The sequence below is a fragment of the Opisthocomus hoazin genome, chromosome 8 (assembly GCF_030867145.1).
Source record: "Opisthocomus hoazin isolate bOpiHoa1 chromosome 8, bOpiHoa1.hap1, whole genome shotgun sequence".
In the NCBI taxonomy this organism is placed as follows: domain Eukaryota; kingdom Metazoa; phylum Chordata; class Aves; order Opisthocomiformes; family Opisthocomidae; genus Opisthocomus; species Opisthocomus hoazin.
The window spans coordinates 44,627,606-44,647,174 of NC_134421.1; the positions used below are offsets into that span (position 1 = coordinate 44,627,606).

Consider the following 19,569-nt stretch of genomic DNA (forward strand, 5'->3'; position numbering starts at 1 on the left):
GCTACTGTCACATCTAATCTTATGAGCGGTGTAAAGCTGAAGCGTGTATAAGAATGGAAAAGTTTATCCTGAGTTTATATTTGTTTATAAATAAAACCATGTTTCACTATTTATTATTTTTAATTTTGGCTACATCGTGATTTTATATACTTTTTTAACTTATGGAACTTTATTCGAAACAAATTTTGCTTAAATAGCTATGGCCATGAGAATCAACTTATTGACTGTCTGACTTCCCAAAGCATCATGCTGATTTTTTCAATAGTTTTTTTTATTATGAATGTTAGTACCTAGGATTCCTTGGCTGGTTTCTCTCTGTGTGTTCACACATGTGTAGATTGTAGCATTTTCATTCATTTTATTCCACAGCAAGGGTTTTTGTTCAAAACTGAAGGGAAAGAAGGGGACTTAAGGGTTGGATTGTTCAGATAGGCTATAGAGTGTTACAGGGATGTCCCTACATCTGGTGATGGCATGAAGTGATTGAGGATTTCAGCAGTGTTCTTCATTTGTTACCTTGACATACCTGAATCAAAATCGAAGGGGATGATGGTTTCACTTTTGCAGTTCACCTGGAGTAAGTTTTAGAGCATCGCATCGATCTCATCCAGTCTGAATGTGTGAACTCAATACAGAATAGTTGGGTTTTACATCTATTTAACATAAATACAAATGACTGCTTCAGGTGCATACTAAGGGGAAGTCAACGTTAGATAATTGGTCTCTTGGAAAGCGGCTTTATATCACCAGACAATAGATGGTTACACCTTGTCTCTGCCATTCACCTTCATACTCCAGGCTCAAGAGCCTTTTGTCACCATTCGCAGTGAAGGCCCTTTGAGTCAACATGCTGTTGTCAACATAGTCAGCACACTTTTAAGAGACAGTTTATTGGATCTGATTTAGACATGTAATTAGGATTTAATGAATTGTGCCACAGAAATGCCTATTTTTCTCCTTTAACTACGTAAGTAACCTTAGATGACTGGCTCAGATATAGGTGTCTATAGCATAGACTTTCTGCATTTGGTAGAGCGATTTTCCCCCCATTCCCACTTCTGGTTTTGTTTGATATTTTTTCTTCTAAATAAATTACTGCTTATGAAATGAGCCAGGCTTATTGTCTTATAGAGCTTTACCTCTTTACGTACTGAGCATATTAGACTTCTACATAGTCAAACACACTCTGTTTAGATTGCATAAATTCTGTTATGGAAGTCTCTCTGCTCATGGGGAGAACAATTAATTCCATTTCAGTTTGCTATTTTTTCATTAGTGTTTCTCATTAGGTGAAGGCGAGCAACTAGTTCCAGTTGGGATACAGTGTTCTAGTGATGTGGCATCTATCCTATAGCATTGAGACTGGGAGGTACTCACTCTATGTGGTCTTACAAGCGTTCGTGAAACTTCAGATTAGTTGTCATCTCGGTACTGAAATGGATTTGGTAAAGGTGAATTATTTAGTATTCTGTCGCAAACACTTTACCCACCATTTCTCCCATTCTTTTAAGTCTCACAATTTGAACTTCATTTGCTGTCTTTTTCTATGAAAAATCTAGAGTGCGGCAGTCTCTTTTTTTGTAGGAAAGTTTTACCTATGATTTTCCGCAGTGGTCATTCTTGTTAGAATCATGTTCTCTTGTTTATTCATCTTTCAAATGAAGTGTTTGGCTGCCTTGTTAGGTAGGATTCTGATGATTTCTAGATTTAATTTTATACTGCTTTTTATAGCATGTAACAGTTTGACTGGATTTCTTAGTTTTAGTTTTGCATGCTATTTTTTTGAAATCAACCGAATGATAGAGTATCCTAGTAATTTCTTAGTTCTCATCTATTATTCTCATCTGTTATAAATCACATTATGGTTGCACGAGAAATGAAGTAAACATCTATATGATGTGATGGGAATTCCTTTTTTTAAGTTTGCTCAGAAAGCACAGAGATTCCACCCTTCACTGTACTTCTTGGCAACTTGTCATTCTTTCACATATATTGAATATATGAGATACATGTGCTTTTGTTGTTACTTCTCTGCTTCAGAGTTTCTGTAGTTCAGATTCATTACATTACTTGTGTTCTTGAAATTACTTTTCTTCATTTCAGATACAGAAATGCCTATATGTTCTAGATACTTGTTTTTTTCACATTGCGTATGTCTGTTTATACATGCATATGCACAAGTGTGTATTTACGTAAGTGGATATCATATGCAGTCCTAGTACAGGTAATAAACTGCAGGGTTGCTTGTCATGAACTTTTCTAAGCTGAACTTTACTAGTCTCTTTCCTTCTGTCATTACAAACCTCTGCTGTTAACTTTAACAATCATTTCCCACTGTATTATTTTCTGTTTTCTCCTTCTTTTTTCTTTTGCATCTCCGTTCTTCTCCCAAAAGTACAGTGAATTGTGGGCCAGAAGAGGAAATGTTCTATCCAGAATTAGTGACAAATTCAGTATCTTCCTGCTTACTGAAGCCAAAAGTAGGGTCTTTATACCACAAATTAAGAGAAGGTCCCAGCTGCAGAGTAGATCACACACTTGATTTAATCCCTGGGAGGTTAAGATGCAATAGATTTTCAAACTACTGTACTCATATGCATAATAAATAATTTTAAATTTATTTTGGTATTTCTAAGATGTAAACGTTATCAGACTCCCTCAGAAGTACATGATTAAAAAAATAACTACAGAAAGGAAAAATGCTCTGTGATGCATTTTAACACATTTTTGAAGATTTTTTAACTAGCTTTTCTATAATTCACATTTCCTACATACATGATGATGTGATGTTGTATAAAAGTTTTATTCTAGTTTTGTTTAAGAGAATCTGCATAAATCACGTATGGTTTCACCATTTGTGAATAATGTCACGACTCCAAACTCATGCCAATGAAACCATCATATTATTATATCATGTACTGTATATAGCATACATACACATTTATAATGAGGTAGAGGAATAATACGGAAAAGCTCTTCCCTCCAGGCTTGAAAAATGACCAAGAAGTAGAGGTCACTTTTCATGCCTTGGGAAAAATAGATCAAGAAATTAAAACTCCAATCAATACCTATAACCTTAAAATGTATTTTAATGTGCTGCAGCTTCAGTTACCCTCAGCTGAAGCTTCTTTATTTTAGCTTACAGGGTCTTGTGACCTCAGCCCATAGCAGAGTTTCAACAGTAATAGCGACAGCCATCTTGGATAAATGTAAGTGAATTTTTTCCTCATTTCTATAGTTTCTGTCCCTCACATTCACTTTTGGAGTTTTGTTTTTCACTCAGGATGTAGAAAGTATTCCTGACAACACGTCTGTTGTGTGCCAAGTAGCATGATGGACATAAACTATCAGTAAATCAACTAAGTGGGACTTCTTGCCTTTTAAATGCCATGGTATCAGACTCATCTTGTGCTTTTGAAATGCCGCTGTGATGGCTATGCAAACTTTGTTCTTCCTGCAGCTAGCTTGACGGTAGTTTTCAGTATCAACCATGACTGATCTGCAAAGAGAGAAATAGTACAAAAAGACTTTGGCTGTACAATCTTGTTTTAGCTAATGCTAGGGATGAAGTCTAGGAGTATTCAGAAAATATTTTCCTGAGAAAAAGTTTGCTTTCTTCAAACAACTTTACCATTTCAGTTCTGCTTCAGATCAGATTGTAGTAATGCATTCCCAGACTTAGCTGTGTATTCACTAATGATTGTATAAATCTGGGGCTGGAGCTGGAGAAGTACGCCCTTCATACATACTGCCTATGTAACAACATCCAGAAGTAGTAGAGAAAGAATGAAGGGCAGCTGCCCACTGCTGGTTTCTGAGGAATAGCAAATACAGCAGATGCTGCTAAAGTCAATGTTTTTTCAACAGTTGTCACTCTGTTGTAGTGGTGGCTATGCTATGATTCTAATACAAACAAAAGCAAATAGAAATACACTTACTCTTTCAGAAGATCCTGTCCTGTATGCTGATAGCCTTAAGAACCTGGCATTTAGTAGTAGCGTCCAAAAGATACCTGGACCTCGGTCTCGTTTGGTCTTTAGTCCTGAATTGTTTTTTGTCTGAATTCACTGTTTGTGAACAATCTGGCATCCTTGGTCGGTTAAATCACCATGCCACCCCTCCATCTCCTACTTGTTCTTATACATAAATATGTAAGTAACATACAGACATTCCTAAAATTCCAAGTTTTTATTTACATGTATAGGCCATAGTTGCATTGTAGCACTGCAGCTACAGTAGCACCTGTTTTACAACCTCAGCTAGCTAAACATGTGGCTGTTCAAATGCAGCCTGTTGTCTTCATGTGGTTTCATAGGACATATCCATCGTGAACTATATGAAATGAAAGGCAGCACACACGCAGTAGTTAAGGCTAAAAGTAGCAGAACTGAAACTGTCTCCATCCGTCTTACAAACGTCAATAGATAAGGGACAGTCTTGGTGTTTTACGTGCAGACCTGTAGTCAGCTTAAGAGGTCATTAGATTTCAAGTCTTCTTGCAACTATGTTGTTATATTAATATCTCCATAATGGATGCCAGACCAAATCATATATAGCAGGGTCTAGAAGCTGTGAGAGTAGAAGAACATGTATTGAAATCAGTCTGTGATTATCCTGAGTCTCTGTATACTTCGGTATGCCATGTAGGTGGTAGGGTGGGCATTGTTATCAGCTACACACAGAAATCAAGTAGTAAAAGAAATTCCATGCCCGGAGTCTGTTCTTTTTGACTAAAACTATATGAATGAAAGAAAGGTGTAAGAAATGTTAGCCTGGCTACCAGTTACTAAGCAGGAATGTACTGAATTATGAAGAATAATTCCTAAAATTTCTCTGAGGAAACAGGTTTAGTTGAAAACCCATGCAAATCCTGAGGACCAAGGGCCTCAAGGGTAAAGTCGCTTTATAATAATTACCATAAATATTCATTTAATTTCAAAAGAAGAGAAGGTGTTCTTACATTTGTCATTGCAAGGCTGAGTTAATGAAAGTCCTTTGAAACCACTGTCAGTATGAAGTATGTATAGATTTTTAATGTGTAGGAGTATAAAATAAAAGAACAGTTTGTGAGGGATTTCATGATATCAGCACTATAGTGATAGCAGTTTCAAAACCAGCTGTATCTATATGTTTATCAAATACCAGTTATTTTGTTGGAGTCATGTATGCCAACATAAATTCATTACCACTACCAGCTCAGTCCTGTATTTGTTATCTTTTTGACACTGTAGTTTATGTGACATCTCTGTCCCATGAGGTGATGCGATCCTTACGTACAAGAATGATCACCTGCTTTGATAACTGTCTCAGTCTTGTAAAAACATCAAGATTATTGAATTAATAGAATGATAATGTGATTCCGTACATCTTGTTAAAACAATATTCCTTTGATAATGGATAGCTAAAATGTGTCTTATTTCCTGTTTTTATTATTTATGTAGGTTTTCCAGGTATCTTTGAACAGGGGATACAGACAAAAATTAAAAGGATGTGTTTATATATGTCAGACTTTGAGGTTTTTACTACAATATGTGGCATGTTTAGCATTTGGTGTGTATATAAAGAATATGTAAAATATGCATATATAAATACATATATATGTCTAAGTGCAATGTTAGGGCTTATATATATCATTATTAAACACTTCAGTATGTTACACAAGGACTTTGAAATACAGTAGAAAGGAATTTGTGAAAATATGTTATAGAAGGTATGGTAGAGCATGCTCAGGGATTGTACAATGTGAAAAGCTTTGCTATAAAATGTTTTAAGATATTCAAAAGCCAGATGCTGACAAATCCAGCCTGTTAATCCCTTTTGCCAAATAAGTATAATATTATGTACTTTATATGTGATACAAATTTCTAGGAATTTTAATTTCCTTTTTATGTCACACTATCACGTTTCCAAAAGTCTACCTAGTGCAAGACATATTTGTGCTCCATAATAAAAAGTATAAAGTACCTCTGAGGATTTTGTAGAGATACTGGAGTAACAAAGGTACTGGTGGTGTTGCAGTCACAGATAGCTAGTTATGTTATTCTTGTGGTTCTTCATAACTGTCTTTACATCCTCAGTGTGTAAGAGGTACAGAAATGTTAGACACTTACTAAAGAACTAAAGTACATCCCCTCAGTATATATTACTGCAAATGTAAATTTTATTCAGTCTGAAATCTCCTTCCATGTGATGTTCCCTGCACAGTGCAGTCCAGACGGTTGGAGTGAGTTAGGGGTTGTGGAGATGTGTTTTTCAAACATCTGTGCACCCAGAGCTCCCACTGGGTTCATGTCCAAAACCCAAGCATCGTGCCATCGTCTAGAAAGTAATGGAGAGACTGTAATCATTCATTTCTCAGTGCCTTTGTGTCTTAAACTGGGAGATGTGCTTCAGTTTTGTTCAAAATTCATTAATTTAAAAAATTCTTCCAGGATGACATTTAGTAAAACTTAGCAAGAGTATGGCTTGAGCCACTTAAATTGCCCTTCAGAAACTCCCAGTAATGACTGAGTCATCGTTGCTGACTAGAAACAGATGGAGAGACAGGTAGACCCATGTGTACATGCATATATACACCCTTTTAGGCAACTCCCAAAGCTTTCCTCCTTCCCCAATTCAAGAAAGATGAGGAGCTACTGGAGAGAGTCCAGCGAAGGGCTATGAGGGTTGATGAGGGGACTGGAGCATCTGTCCTACAAGGAAAGGCTGAGGGAGCTGGGCTTGTTTAGCCTGGAGAAGAGAAGGCTGAGAGGGGATCTTATAAATGCTTACAAATATCTTAAGGGTGGGTGTCAGGAGGATGGGGTCAAGCTCTTTTCAGTGGTGCCCAGTGACAGGACAAGGGGCAATGGGCACAAACTGAAACATAGGAAGTTCCACCTGAACACGAGTAAGAACTTCTTCCCTCTGAGGGTCATGGAGCACTGGAACAGGCTGCCCAGGGAGGTTGTGGAATCTCCTTCTCTGGAGATATTCAAGACCCGCCTGGACATGGTCCTGTGCAGCCTGCTGTAGGTGACCCTGCTTCAGCAGGGGGGTTGGACTAGATGACCCACAGAGGTCCCTTCCAACCAAACATTCTGTGATTCTGTGATCTTCAGCAACTCTATAAACAGGAGGATGCCAACAGCACGACCCCTTCTTTATTACCTGGGTGTCCTATCCATGTTCTTCTTCCTTGTGTAAATCCTGCTCTAATTTCCGTGTGTTTATTACCACTGTCTGATATTTGTATAATGTTCATAACGTTTATAGAGTAAATAAAGATATACATCACTAACAACTTAGCGATAATCCTTAACTGCTCTTTTTAATCGAGTCAACAATTCAGTTCTCTGCTTTTCTTCTTAAATCTTTTTTCCTAGCCCTTGTTGTGACTTGTGACTGAGTCTGAATGCCCATAATTTAGAAGACTCTTCAAATTAAATAAGCTGAGTTTTCTTTACGAGTTTGGTAAAATGATATTTTTGGCCTCTATAGGGTTTGCCACAGTTAGGAATAGGAACTATCCCACTGCGAAGTATCAAAAACGTCGTGAAATATTTTAGCAGTTGCAACACAATTGATTCAATGTTGATTATTTCATTACAGCCTCATTAAGTACTCCATTTACCACTTTTTTAATTATAATTTTTCAGTACTAAAATGCTCTGAAATTTGTTACATGAATTTCGTGTCAAAAAAAGATTTTGAGGAAGCTGAAATATTCCTAAGTTTTCAAAACAACATTTTTAATATCACATTAAAAGTCTGTCCAAGGTGCATAATGTTAGTCAGATTTGCTTCAAAGCAAAGCTTTCATTTTGAAATTTCCTTCACTAATATTTTTGTAAATACATATTGTAAAATTTGATTTTAAAGAAAAAGGAAATTGGATTGCTCCCAAGCAATATTTTTAACCCTTCAGAATTGCTTGTGAATGGTTCCTTTTCACATTGTTGGTAATTGCTTATTTTTTTATATTTCAGAACTGGATTGCTTTTCTGCATACTTGGGCGAGAGTGAAACATTTCTGTAGCAGCTGAAAAGCTTAGCTACAGTTTTAGACTTGGTTTATGAAACACTGTAGTTTTGAACTTGTTTGCACTTCCAGATGGAATTAATTTAAAGGCATGTCTCCGTGTCTGCTTACAGATCTGAAGAGCTGTGGAAGCTCTGCTAAAGTGTAGAAGGTGGTACCTGATCTTTTTCTTAGAAGGAGTACTGTAAACACTGTAAAAGTGTGCTGTAATACTGTCTTTTGTCAAAAGGATAATATTCTAGGTCATACAGTATTTCAGTTAATACTTATGGGCTTTGGTAAGCTCAGGTCTAGCAACGACCTTCATTCCCTAGGTCAGTTCTAGGGGGACCGGTTGCCGTTACTGTCAGACTTGGGGCAAAGCCGCTGCGAAGTTCAGGTCAGTTCCAATTCCAGAGCTGGGTCAGGTATTTAGGTACAAATGTGCATTTTCTTATGCTTGGAAGATAAAGTCAAGCATAAAAATAGGTGATGGAGTTTTAACTAAAGTAACAATAATTCAATAAGAGAGTAGTAGTAAAAAGCATTTGGTTTTACCATTCCATTACAAAATATTCATTTTGTCATTAAATGGCATTATTTTTGTCATCATTAAATGTATCTTTGCAAAACATTTGCGGAGTTTTATACTTGTAAGTACATGTCTACTAATAATAATTGGCTTTAGTTGATGCAATGGAGGATCGTGTTAAATGTCCAATAACTTTCTGGAATATAAGCAAAGTAAGAAAGTGTTGGAATAGACTGCTGGGGGTGTTGTGGAATCTCTCTTGCCTGAAGTTTGTAAAAACATTCTGGACAAATGTCTGTCAGAAGCCAGTTTCTTCTGCTTTTGAAGAGAAGGACAGGGTAGCTCACTTGCCGAGGTGTCTTAGTTTTGTTCTGCAATTTGTGCAATGATTTTTTAACAAGAAATACTTCTATTTTAGCTCTTTTTTTTAATGAAGTGAGTTCAAATTAGATCGCTAATCAGTGGTAGCAATTATGCCTATGTGTGTATCTAGTGAACATCGATTTGTGAGGTTTTTTTGTGAGTCATCCAAATAGTATGACAAAGAAGGTGCATCTGTTACTCTTAGAATAAGTATCTGACTTCTGTTAAGATGATCTCTGGGTAGTTTCTAAAATGAAATCAAAGTGAGAGGCAAATAGAAATTTGTACAGAAAATATTTTTTGAAAGAAGTCTGTGGCTCAAATCTTGCAGTACTTATTTCAAATTTACACTATGATGTAAGTAATACTCAATTTTTATAGGAGCAAAGGTTTGTGACTGATTTATTTTGTGTCTAGAGAGTCAAATAAAAGCAAATTCTTATGAATCTGTAACTTTCTGTGGAACAGCGCTTGGAGAATGAGAAAGTACCACTTCATGAAATGCTAGGCACTTCTATGAAAAGAAATTTTAAACAACAGATTTAAAAAATCAGGACTTAAAAGCTCATTACTTTCAGATCTAAGAGAGAAGACTTTTCCACCCGCTTCTCCATCTCTGGCCTGTCGTTGCTCTTGGAAGTGTGGGGAGTAAGGGGGTTGAATTCCTCCCCCATCATCCTGGGACCGGGGGGAAGAGCCCACTGCCCGACTGATCCGGGAGGTGAGGGGGCTGTGGGCACTCGCTAGCCCAGTGCATGGGGTGCCAGTATGGATCCGGAGCGGAACAGCTGAGAAAGGCTGGGTTTCTGGAGCCTGCTGGTCAACCAGCGCTGCTGACAAGTCAGCTTCTTGACTGCAGGTCCCCACTGTGGTCTCAGCCCCTGTCCGGGTTCTCCTCAGTCGCTGGGGGAAGGGGACGTGGGACATAACCCTGGCCATCGCTGCCTTGAAATGAAACGCAAAGTGGGTTAAAACCCACTTTGTGTCTTTTTGAAGGAGTCAACATTTGCAGTTTAAGAAGTGTCAAAATATTTTCTTTTTTTTTCCTATCTGCTTGTCAGAACTGCTTTTTTGTTAGCAATATGCGTTGTATATGGTTTGCGTTAATTTAAATGGGGTGTTGTTTCATACGGCGCTTGGCTTGAAGTGTGCTGCTTCTATTTCTGCACTGCAAGGACTTGTGAGTCCAAAACGAATTTTGTCTCTTGGTAGGCCTGTTAAAGCTCTTGATTTCCCTACAAAGGCTGCATCATAAGAACTGAAAATATGCATTCTGTTTGGTAGCCCTGGGAGTGCTATACAAGTTTTTTCTGACAAGCAGCCTCCAATAGCTAATAAATCACAGTTATGATCCTCGTCTGAAAAGATAAAGAACAGTTTTTATTTTATAAATGTGTAATGATATCCTGAACAAAAATACATTATTCAAGAAATATCAAGAATATTTTAAGGTAAGTTAATGACGATATGTTCAAATATTGTAATACTCAAACTATTATCTGTATACAAGACTGAAGCAAATATGTTGCTAGGTGCTGCACCATTTTTGTGATTCCTCTTGAGAATGAGTTAGCTAAAATGAAGGTGTTCTGCCAGCTTTATTTAAAGATCCATGCTTAAAAATGGCTAATTTTATAGAATGTATTTTCTGTTTATGTGCCTGTCAGTTTTAAACAGCCTTTTATATGCAAATGCATGGTGACAGTTCTATATTCTGTGTCATTTCTTCACAAGAGTTTTTCATGCTATTGGAATAATCCCTTAACAGATATTTATAGAGTTTTTACTGTTATTTTGACAAATCAGGCATTGTTATTAAAATGATAAAAGAAAGTAATTTTAATACTTTTTGCATTGAAAGTTCTAAACTTTTTATAAATGATGTATGTTTCCTACCGCTATTTTAGTAAACGTTTTACATAAATTGGGTTTTTTAGTTCCATTTTTTGCGATAAGAAAAATCTGTACTTGGAACTTGTTTCTAAACAAGTGTATCATGAAAGATCCATGTTTCTTGCTCCTTCAGTCCTTTTGTTGTATTTGCCTATACCAAATTTTTTGTTCTGATAAGTTAATTCATTAATATCGTATGCTCTACCAGAACTAAATTTGGCTCCTGTTGGAGATAGATCATTTTCCCATAATTTTGAGTATAAACAAACTCAGGCTTAGTGTCTATGATTTTTGTAGTTTTGGCCTTGCTGTGGCCGATGTGCTCACAAGATGATGAACTGGGAGGGTTTCAACTGTATTGTCCATTGCAGGGTATGCCTCAGAAGTGGCCGAAGAGAGCATTCTGTGATTTCTAAAGAAAACTGTAAATTTGCCTCATCTCTAGATAGTGCTTCGTAATTTGATACTAAGCCTAGGCATTAATTCAGACTAAAAACAATGATTGAGAAAACATAATCAGTATTTCCATAGTCTTGAACAAAAAAAGTCATTGGCAGGTGACAGTAGAAAGACAGTGAAAGGACAGAGACACTCACCTGTGTCTAATGAAGGAGGTGACATTTCAGTAAATGGAAGGTACTTAAATATATGCTGTGTGTTGGCAGTCTCCCAAGACTGCTGATGGAAGTGTGTTTGGGGAAAGGAGCACCGTATTGAAGAAACTGCTGCTTCGAGCTGTGGCGTGCGAGCGGGAGCGGGGACTGGCTACAAGCGTGGTGGGAGTCACCAGGCTAGCAGAATCTTTCGAAGGATACCAGCTGCTGAAGCCATGAATGGCTTTCAGATCGGTTCTTGGCAGGCATTGTGAAACTATATTTACCCTAGTTTATTTGCAAGATGTATGTATTCTTTTCAGGATGTCTCTGTGTTAATGGAATTACTGGTGTGAATCTTCTGTTGTCTGAGTGAGACATGGTACACAGGACAGTTTTTCTGCCACTACCACCCAGGACCCTGTGGCATTTCAAAAGAACTATTGAAAAGTCCAGATTCATCTTGCCTAAGCTAAGGCATTTAACTTTAGATACCCCTGTTAGAAGCAGAATCAGTCTAACCTGTGTCGGTAGTAGAAAAAGAGAGACAGAAGTGGACAATTCTGGTTTTACGTGATCTGGATTAGCCCATGGATTTGCACATTGTCTTGTGTTGCCTATGGGAAATGCCCAGGGCAAGTCGACATACCAGTAAGATGCTTAAAGTGATGCGGTATGAACCTGGCCAAAGAGTCAACGGTTCGTGCTAAGATACTATGAAATTATAAAAGTTAATATTCTAACAATATCCTTGTCAAGCTTAGATGCCTAATAGATTGCTCCATGGTGTGATGCTTGTGTATATTCATCCGAGGTGGGAGTTAGTATGGGACGAAGAAAGGGAGCTTTAGCTGTGACAAACTCCCGTGTTACAGTTTATGTTTCCCATTAGATCTCATTTTACTTCTTCAGTTCTTCTGCTTTCCATAAGCATTTTTCTCTATTAGATGACACTTACAACAGTTCCTTATTAAAGTTAACCAAAGGATCGAGTTGTTGTTCTGTTACTCACTTTCTATATTATTTATTTTGTAAAAGACAAAAAAGTACTTAAGCTAATAACCATGTCATCTCTTATAAACCTGCTACATGATTCTATGTAGTATCAGAACAGTGGCAGAAAATTCAGTATGTACACCAGGACAGATCTGACTACAGTCCTCAAACACTGCATTTGTTAAACAATGTCAGAGTTTAACCCAGCAGCCAGGAACCAAGCACTAGACAGCCGCTCGCTCACCCCTCCCTTTCCCCCCAGCAGCGTGCGGAGGAGAAATGGACAAAAGGGGAAACTCATGGGTTGAGATAAAGACAGTTTAATAAGGCAAAAAAGGAAACACTAATGCTAATATTGATAATAATAATGATCATAATGCATGTGCAAAATAAACTATATACAATACAGTTTTTCTCATCACCCGATGACTGATTTGCAGCCAGTTCCCGAGCAGTGATCGCGGAACCCAAAATCATGAATTTCACAAAATTACTGAAAAAGTTCAAACTCCTGGACAAGAGAGGATTGGAACTCATGGAAACGAGAAGAGTCGATAGCTTCCTGCCCCCCAGCCAACCCCCTTTCATAAACTGAGCATGATTTCTATGGTATGGAGTATATCTGTTGGCCAGCTTGGCTAGCTGTCTGGCTGTGCTCCCTCCTACCTCCTGCACACCTGCTCATTAGCTGAATATGAGAAACTGGAAGAAGTCCTTGATTTCATAGCAACTACTGAAAACATCAGTGTTATCAACATTCTTCTCCTACTAAATGCAAAGCACAGCAGCTACTGGGAGGAACATCAACCCCATCCCAGCCAAAACCAGGACACACAGGCGTTTGTATGAACAAACAGCAAGACTGATAGCAAAACAAAATCAGGCATACAGAAATGTCTACTCTGTATGTGAAAGTGGCTGTATTTTATATAGAACAGGAAAATTTGAAATCCTCCCATTCGTATGACACATCACAAGAACGTGAAATGCTGCTGTGGTTTCTAGTTGGCTAGAACATGAAAATAAAACAAAAGTTAGGTGCATGTGCAGTTGTAAATGTGTATGCCTATGCAAAGCAAGTATTTTTGCAAGAAAGTTTGTAGGAGATGATTATGCACATCCTGATACTTGTATATGCAGACATCAGAGCTGAGATTCTTGAAAATTTTGAAAATTTTCAGCCTGAGGAGTTAATACTAGGATGACTTCAGGATGCTTTTATGCCTTCCTGAACCCAGTTAGAGTAGTCCGCATGGGGCCTTGCAAAGAGCCTTTGGGTGTACTCCCTCCCTTAGTGGGAGTCAGTATTTTAAAACGTGCGTTACAGGTTTGAGAACATAGTTAGGACATTGTGGCTTTAATGCTATTAAAACTTGTTGCTAGAATCTAGACTGTTGTATGGCTGCTGTTTATCAAATAAAAACTAAGAATTATATTGTTATCTAATCTATTAATCTCCATTTGACCATCCTTGTAGCTCATGTTTATATGGGAATATACTTCCCCTTTTTTCTCCAAATCCATTGAGAGCATTTTTGTAAAATGCATCCATATAATTTAAAAAAACCAAACCCTACACCAAATGTTGTACTTTGTGTCAGTTATTTTCCTTTAAAAAAATCCTGTATGTGCTTTTTGACTGGGACTGTTTCTTACAAAAGAAGTGTGAAGCCCACGTATTAATTCACTAAAGATCCATTAATCCATTTTTCTCATGTCCAAGAAACACCACCTTTCCGCTGTACACCTGAGAGACACATAAAAATAAAAGCACTGACAAATTATTCTAAACTTCACAGCGCTGTTTTTCAAACTTTAACCAATGAAGGGCTCTTTCAAAACTGCTGTAGAAAGCTCAGGTTTACATGAACAGGCACACAGAAGCTGACTGACCTGGCAAGTGTTTTGTTGCCCTGGTTCTGGCCTCCCTTAACAAGGTTGGTCAGTGGTTTCTTGCACCGGTTTGATCTGTGGCTGTTGCCAAAGCTGGACGAGGACTGCTAATCATAATGGTACGAAATGAGTCAGTGACTGCATCATCTCCTTATTCTCTTCACAGCCAGCTTCCTCCACTCCCAATGTGTCTCACAGTACATACAATTAATTTTCTAGCAATGAAGAGCTAGAAAGCAGTTAGCTTCATCTGCTCTTTGGGCTCCAAGCAGCAGACGGTTAGACTGCAGCTTTGCTTTTCATGACTGGTGGTATGGCTCTTTTTGTCACAAACTGTGCAAAATAGCCTAAAAGTCAGTGTGGTGGACAGATAAGGGATTTGATTCAACCAGCAGATAGGAAAATAGGTAGATTGGACTAATCCCAACACTCCTCCTTGAAAGCCTGGGAAGTCTCCGCATGCCAGCTGCTCCATGGGCCAAATGATAGTCTTTATTGTTTAAATTTGACTGGGGTCCAGCCATTTTATCCAGAGGTAGAAGCAAATGACAATAGTTCATGCCCATGGATTCCTGATGAACGTGTGTAAAGCTATGCAACACTTGTCAGCGTTGGCAGGGTCAACAGGGAACTTTACTATTAAAGGCTAGTTTGGCTGAGATCAAAAAATCTCTCTTTTATCTCTATCTCAATAACATCCATAAGATATGCTACTGATACACTTGGATAGTCTATTTTCAGTCTTCTGCAACTGCAGCACATGCTTTTACTATGACTGCCAAGATTCAAAGGGGCAGGATTTGGAATGGAAATCTTAGATACATTGTATAGGTCCTGGTCAAGCTGGCAGTGATACCCAAATCCTTGTGATCTGGGTCTCTAACCTTTCTGTCTGAAACTGTCCCTAACTGGGCTTCTTCTGTGTTATGTGCAAGGATTACAAGGAAGAGTAGCTCTGTAACCCATATGCTGGACACAGTTTATGCCTAGAGTATATTTACGTGAGCTGGAGATAAAAATTGTGGTCTGCCACATGGGCCCATACAAAGTTATCTTTATTTTGCTGTTGGTGACAGCTGCATATCGTTGCTTGAGGAACGAAAAAAAAAAAAAATCTCAAGACTAGTAAAAATGTATTATTAAATATTCATTTTTAATCAATATTTTCTTAATACCTAATTCATCCCATGATTAGCCACAGAACATACAAGCAAGTTAACGTCAATATTTAGGCATATAGCAGTGTGGCCAGACTTTACATGGGCATAAAGAGCAGCTGGAGAAAGCCCTGGCTCCTCCTGGTGTCAATGAGCCAGTTGTTCTAACTATCACACAAGTGAAAATTACTCTGTCTTTTCCACATCTTTAAGCCCAGTGAAAAGGTAAGGTCTCAGCAGTTCTCCAGAGGAAGCTGCATTCTGCAGCCTTATATATAACACTTATAAAAGGGCAGCTGCAATAATAACGTTGAGCCTGACTCTTACTGCCTTTATATCAATTTCCACTGAGATTGCACTGTTGACTTCAATGGCCTTTTAGTACCCTGTGTTTACATGGATGTAAACAAGAGAAGAATCTGCCCAGATTGTATCACACTATGTGCATGTAATCAGATTGTCAATATTCAGCTCCTCTATGTCCAGCAAAGTAGAGGTCGGAAGGGTTATTGTGTCTGTCCTTGTTCTGAGGAGTGCAGGGGACTAAGACACCAGGGTGCCACAGTGAACAGAAACCCATCAGCCTACACCGATTTGAAAGTCTGGTGCTTATACATCTGTGCTTAAATAGGACTCTGGCTTGGGAATGGCCTAGCTTTGGAAATCGTACTACATAGATGCTGATCAGGCATATTCAATCACAACCTCCGTAATCACAGAATAGACCCTGATTCATTATCCCATTTTTGGCACCAGTTGAAATGCTTCATTTTGGTCACCTGAGGTTCCCCGGCTAGTTGGTGAAGAGAGGAACACATTTAAAGTCAAGATTTCAAATATTCAAGATTTAGGTGAGCTGAATTATTTTGTGATTATGTCTCTGTGTTTACCATTTGAAGACTTTTCTCTGGGAAAGTGGAGTTGCCGCCATTTTGTATCTACAAGAATTGTTTTACATGCTTCTGCTTTTAGCTGGAAAAAGGCAACAGAAGAGTTGCTCTGATGAGCTAGGAAAGATATTTCTCTTGGATAGTCTTTACTTCCCCTCAAGACAGAAACTCTTAGAGGGGGTCAGAGCAGTTATCCACTTCTTGAAGACCTAGGAATACAGATGAGAACCTTCGGCCTGTCAAACATTTTACAGGATAACAAAAATGTAAACGCAGAAGATTTTAAGTTGGTGGTAATTGAGGTATCTTGGGATGCGGTTTGATTTGGGTATGTGGGGAAGGAGTATTTCCACTGATTTGGGTAAATTTTGTTAGAAATTTAGAGTGTCAGATTAAGTAATTTTAAAATACAATGTGCTATTATTGGCTTTTTTTTTTTTTAAACAGCTAGATACCTAAGTCAGCCAAGGTCACCAGTTCTGCTGAAATTTTCTAAGGCTGTCTTCTGGGTATTGAGAATTGAAACACAGCAACAGTAAAAAAATCCGATCATTTAGCTCAATATACTGATTTTCTCAAACAGTTACATAGATTAATAAAGCATTTTAACTGATGCCTATTTATGTGTATACTGAGAACTGTTTGTAGGTAATACAGTTCTGGTTTGAAAGCATACAGGGTACCTCATATACTTCCACTTTAAGAATCCTTTTAGTGGCTCCAAATGACTATGCAAGGGTAGTTTCTCTGCTTCTTCACTTTTGTGGGGTTCAATCGTACACCGAAGTTTAGTTCCGCGGTGGGAAGGAAATGAAGTATTCTCATCACCGAATGCTGTTAAGTGCCTACATCAGGAGGTTCCTCACGTGATTCATGGAGAGGAAACTCTCACACAGAACAATTCAAATTTCAGAACAGAGCTCAATTTATTCTGTCTGAATTGCCATCTAAAGGAGCTTCTCTCTTTCTCTCTTAACTGTATAAATAGTATATAGACACTCCTAATTTAAACGGTTAAAGTTACAAGCTGTGATTTGCCTGGCTGCAGGCAGTCTGCATACTTGCTGGCATTGTCTTGTACGAGGGAAACAGTGCAGATGGATCTGGTTTTCTGATGCGCGAATGGTACAGTACTGTCAGAAGGCTAGTTTGGCCTGTAAGCCATACAGTCCTTGAGCTTTCTGTAGGTCTTGTAGTTCATTATGATGGTGATTTTTTACAAGGGCTGTACCTCATTAGAATCTGGACTGAAACTTAGAATACTGGTGGCCATCAAATAGCTTCAGCTGGCAATAATTCTTGGGTGTCATTGACCTGAGGCACTTTGTACCATTGCCCTAGAGCTTCATATCCCATTACATCTCGAATCCATAAAGCTTAAGATAATGTTTGTTCTGGAAGCACTTTCAAACTGGAAAATAATTTTTAATTTTCTTTTAATTTATGTTTCTGTAGTATTTGAAATGCATATATCAATGAAGAGCCTAAGTATACATTGTTGTGTACATGAATCAGATATAACCCTTTATATACCTGACTTTTGTGTGGGCAGGGCTGTCAGAGGGGAAAAAGACTATCCTGAACACAGCTAACATGTTTTGAGATGGGAAATACAACATAGAGGGTGGTAGTAGTCTTTGATCTTTTTGCTTATCCAGTTTGCAGGTTGCTGCATTTCAAACTTCCAGCATTTGTATATCTGTTCATTACTGCTCTTCCGTGGAAAGGCGGGATCCCTTGGGCAAGCTGAGTTCTTTCCAAGGAATCTCACTGCCTGCAAGACTTGAAAGTGCAATTTGCCGTAAAGCACTAGGTAAGAACGCAGAATCTGAAATCCATTACTCTGCACCAATGAGGTTTATCCTGAAGAACCTTTATGTATACTGACCATGGCTTGAAAAATGATATCACAAAATCAGAATGTTTTTTCATTCAGTTATAGTATTACATCCACTGTAGCAGGAAATGGTTTTGCATGACAGTACACATGTAAATGTCAATGCATATGTCATTTACGGTGTATCTGGGTGTTCTGTGAGATTCACAATGATCACGTTGGAGAAAACTGTCTCTGTTACACTAAATAAAATGTGCTTAGTAAAAATTGCTAGCAATTTTTTTCTAGACATATAATGACATGGTAAGAATACAAAACAAAACCACCAGAAACAAACCATTTCTCAAGCAGTAATATCTACAGGACAAGTGATCTAAATTGCTGGAACAGGGAGAGTTCATCACCGCACTGCAAAAGAACTTGAAATATAACCTGAAGGCAAGTGAAATACTGATTCCAAGCTTTGAAATAACAGCAACAAATTTACCTACAGACAGAAGATGCATGGAAGCAATAAACGAATTATACAAGTCTTACACATGCAATCTGATTATTCTGACCAAAGTGTTAATTGGATCCTAACTGCCAGATCTGATATCTGTAGTCTTGTAGTGGGAACCTTTCAAAGTGATGAACTGTAATTCACTGAGCTGCTTGAAGCACTTGTAATTTACTGCATGTCATGCTATGAAGAGCCTGACCTAATGGACTTTACATTACCTGTAACGCTGGAAACCTTTCAATGAAACTAGTTGGTAAAAAGTAATAGTGGAAGTCTATTCAGAAAGAGGGAACAAAACTACATTTTAAACACTATTTTATATCCGTATAAAAAGTTGGTCATTAAACAAAAGATGAGCAACTGAAGTCAAATATTTAAACTGGAATATTTCTCAGTGGTGAGGTGCCCGATAAATTTTAAATTAAGTAGAAATGATTAATATGAAAAGAGAACCTGAAATAGTTCTAAATGGTGTGGAATATGTTGTGCTTCAGATGGTCATGCATGAAATTCCCTTTCCTGAGTATAATATGTTTAAAAATGTGGTTTGAGATAACCATCATTCCCTACTGCATCTTAAATCAATATTCAGAGATACTGAGGGAACATTTATCTATAAAAATACATCACAGTTACTGAATGCTAACTAGAGTCCAAATTTAGCTGCCCCATGCAGAGGGCTGATGTCTGGTGGAAAGCAAAGACTTTCTGTAGATGATGTTGGAAGGCAGCCATAGTAAGATAGGTTCAGTCTGCAACCACTAAAACAAAAGCAATGCTATGAAAGAGGTCACGTTTTGGCAGGTCCTCACTGTGGTAAGGGGCTGGGGGAGCAGCGGAAGTTTATTTAGACTGTCTGTGGTATTTCTGCCCCATCTTCCCCCAGCAAGGCAGTGTATCGAGTGGTTTTAGAA

General features: G+C 38.0%; 1 protein-coding gene across 6 annotated transcripts in view; it reads left to right on the top strand.

Annotated features, from left to right (window-relative positions):
• FOXP2 (forkhead box P2) overlaps window positions 1-19,569 on the top strand; it is a 442,003-nt gene that overhangs the window by 348,461 nt on the left and 73,973 nt on the right. The window contains exon 2 of one of the 6 annotated variants that reach the window (XM_075429481.1): window positions 3,139-3,209. The exons of the other annotated variants lie outside the window; for them this stretch is intronic. The gene's annotated coding sequence lies outside the window, so the exon portion shown is untranslated. The remainder of the gene's footprint in view (window positions 1-3,138; window positions 3,210-19,569) is intronic. 6 annotated transcript variants of the gene reach the window in all.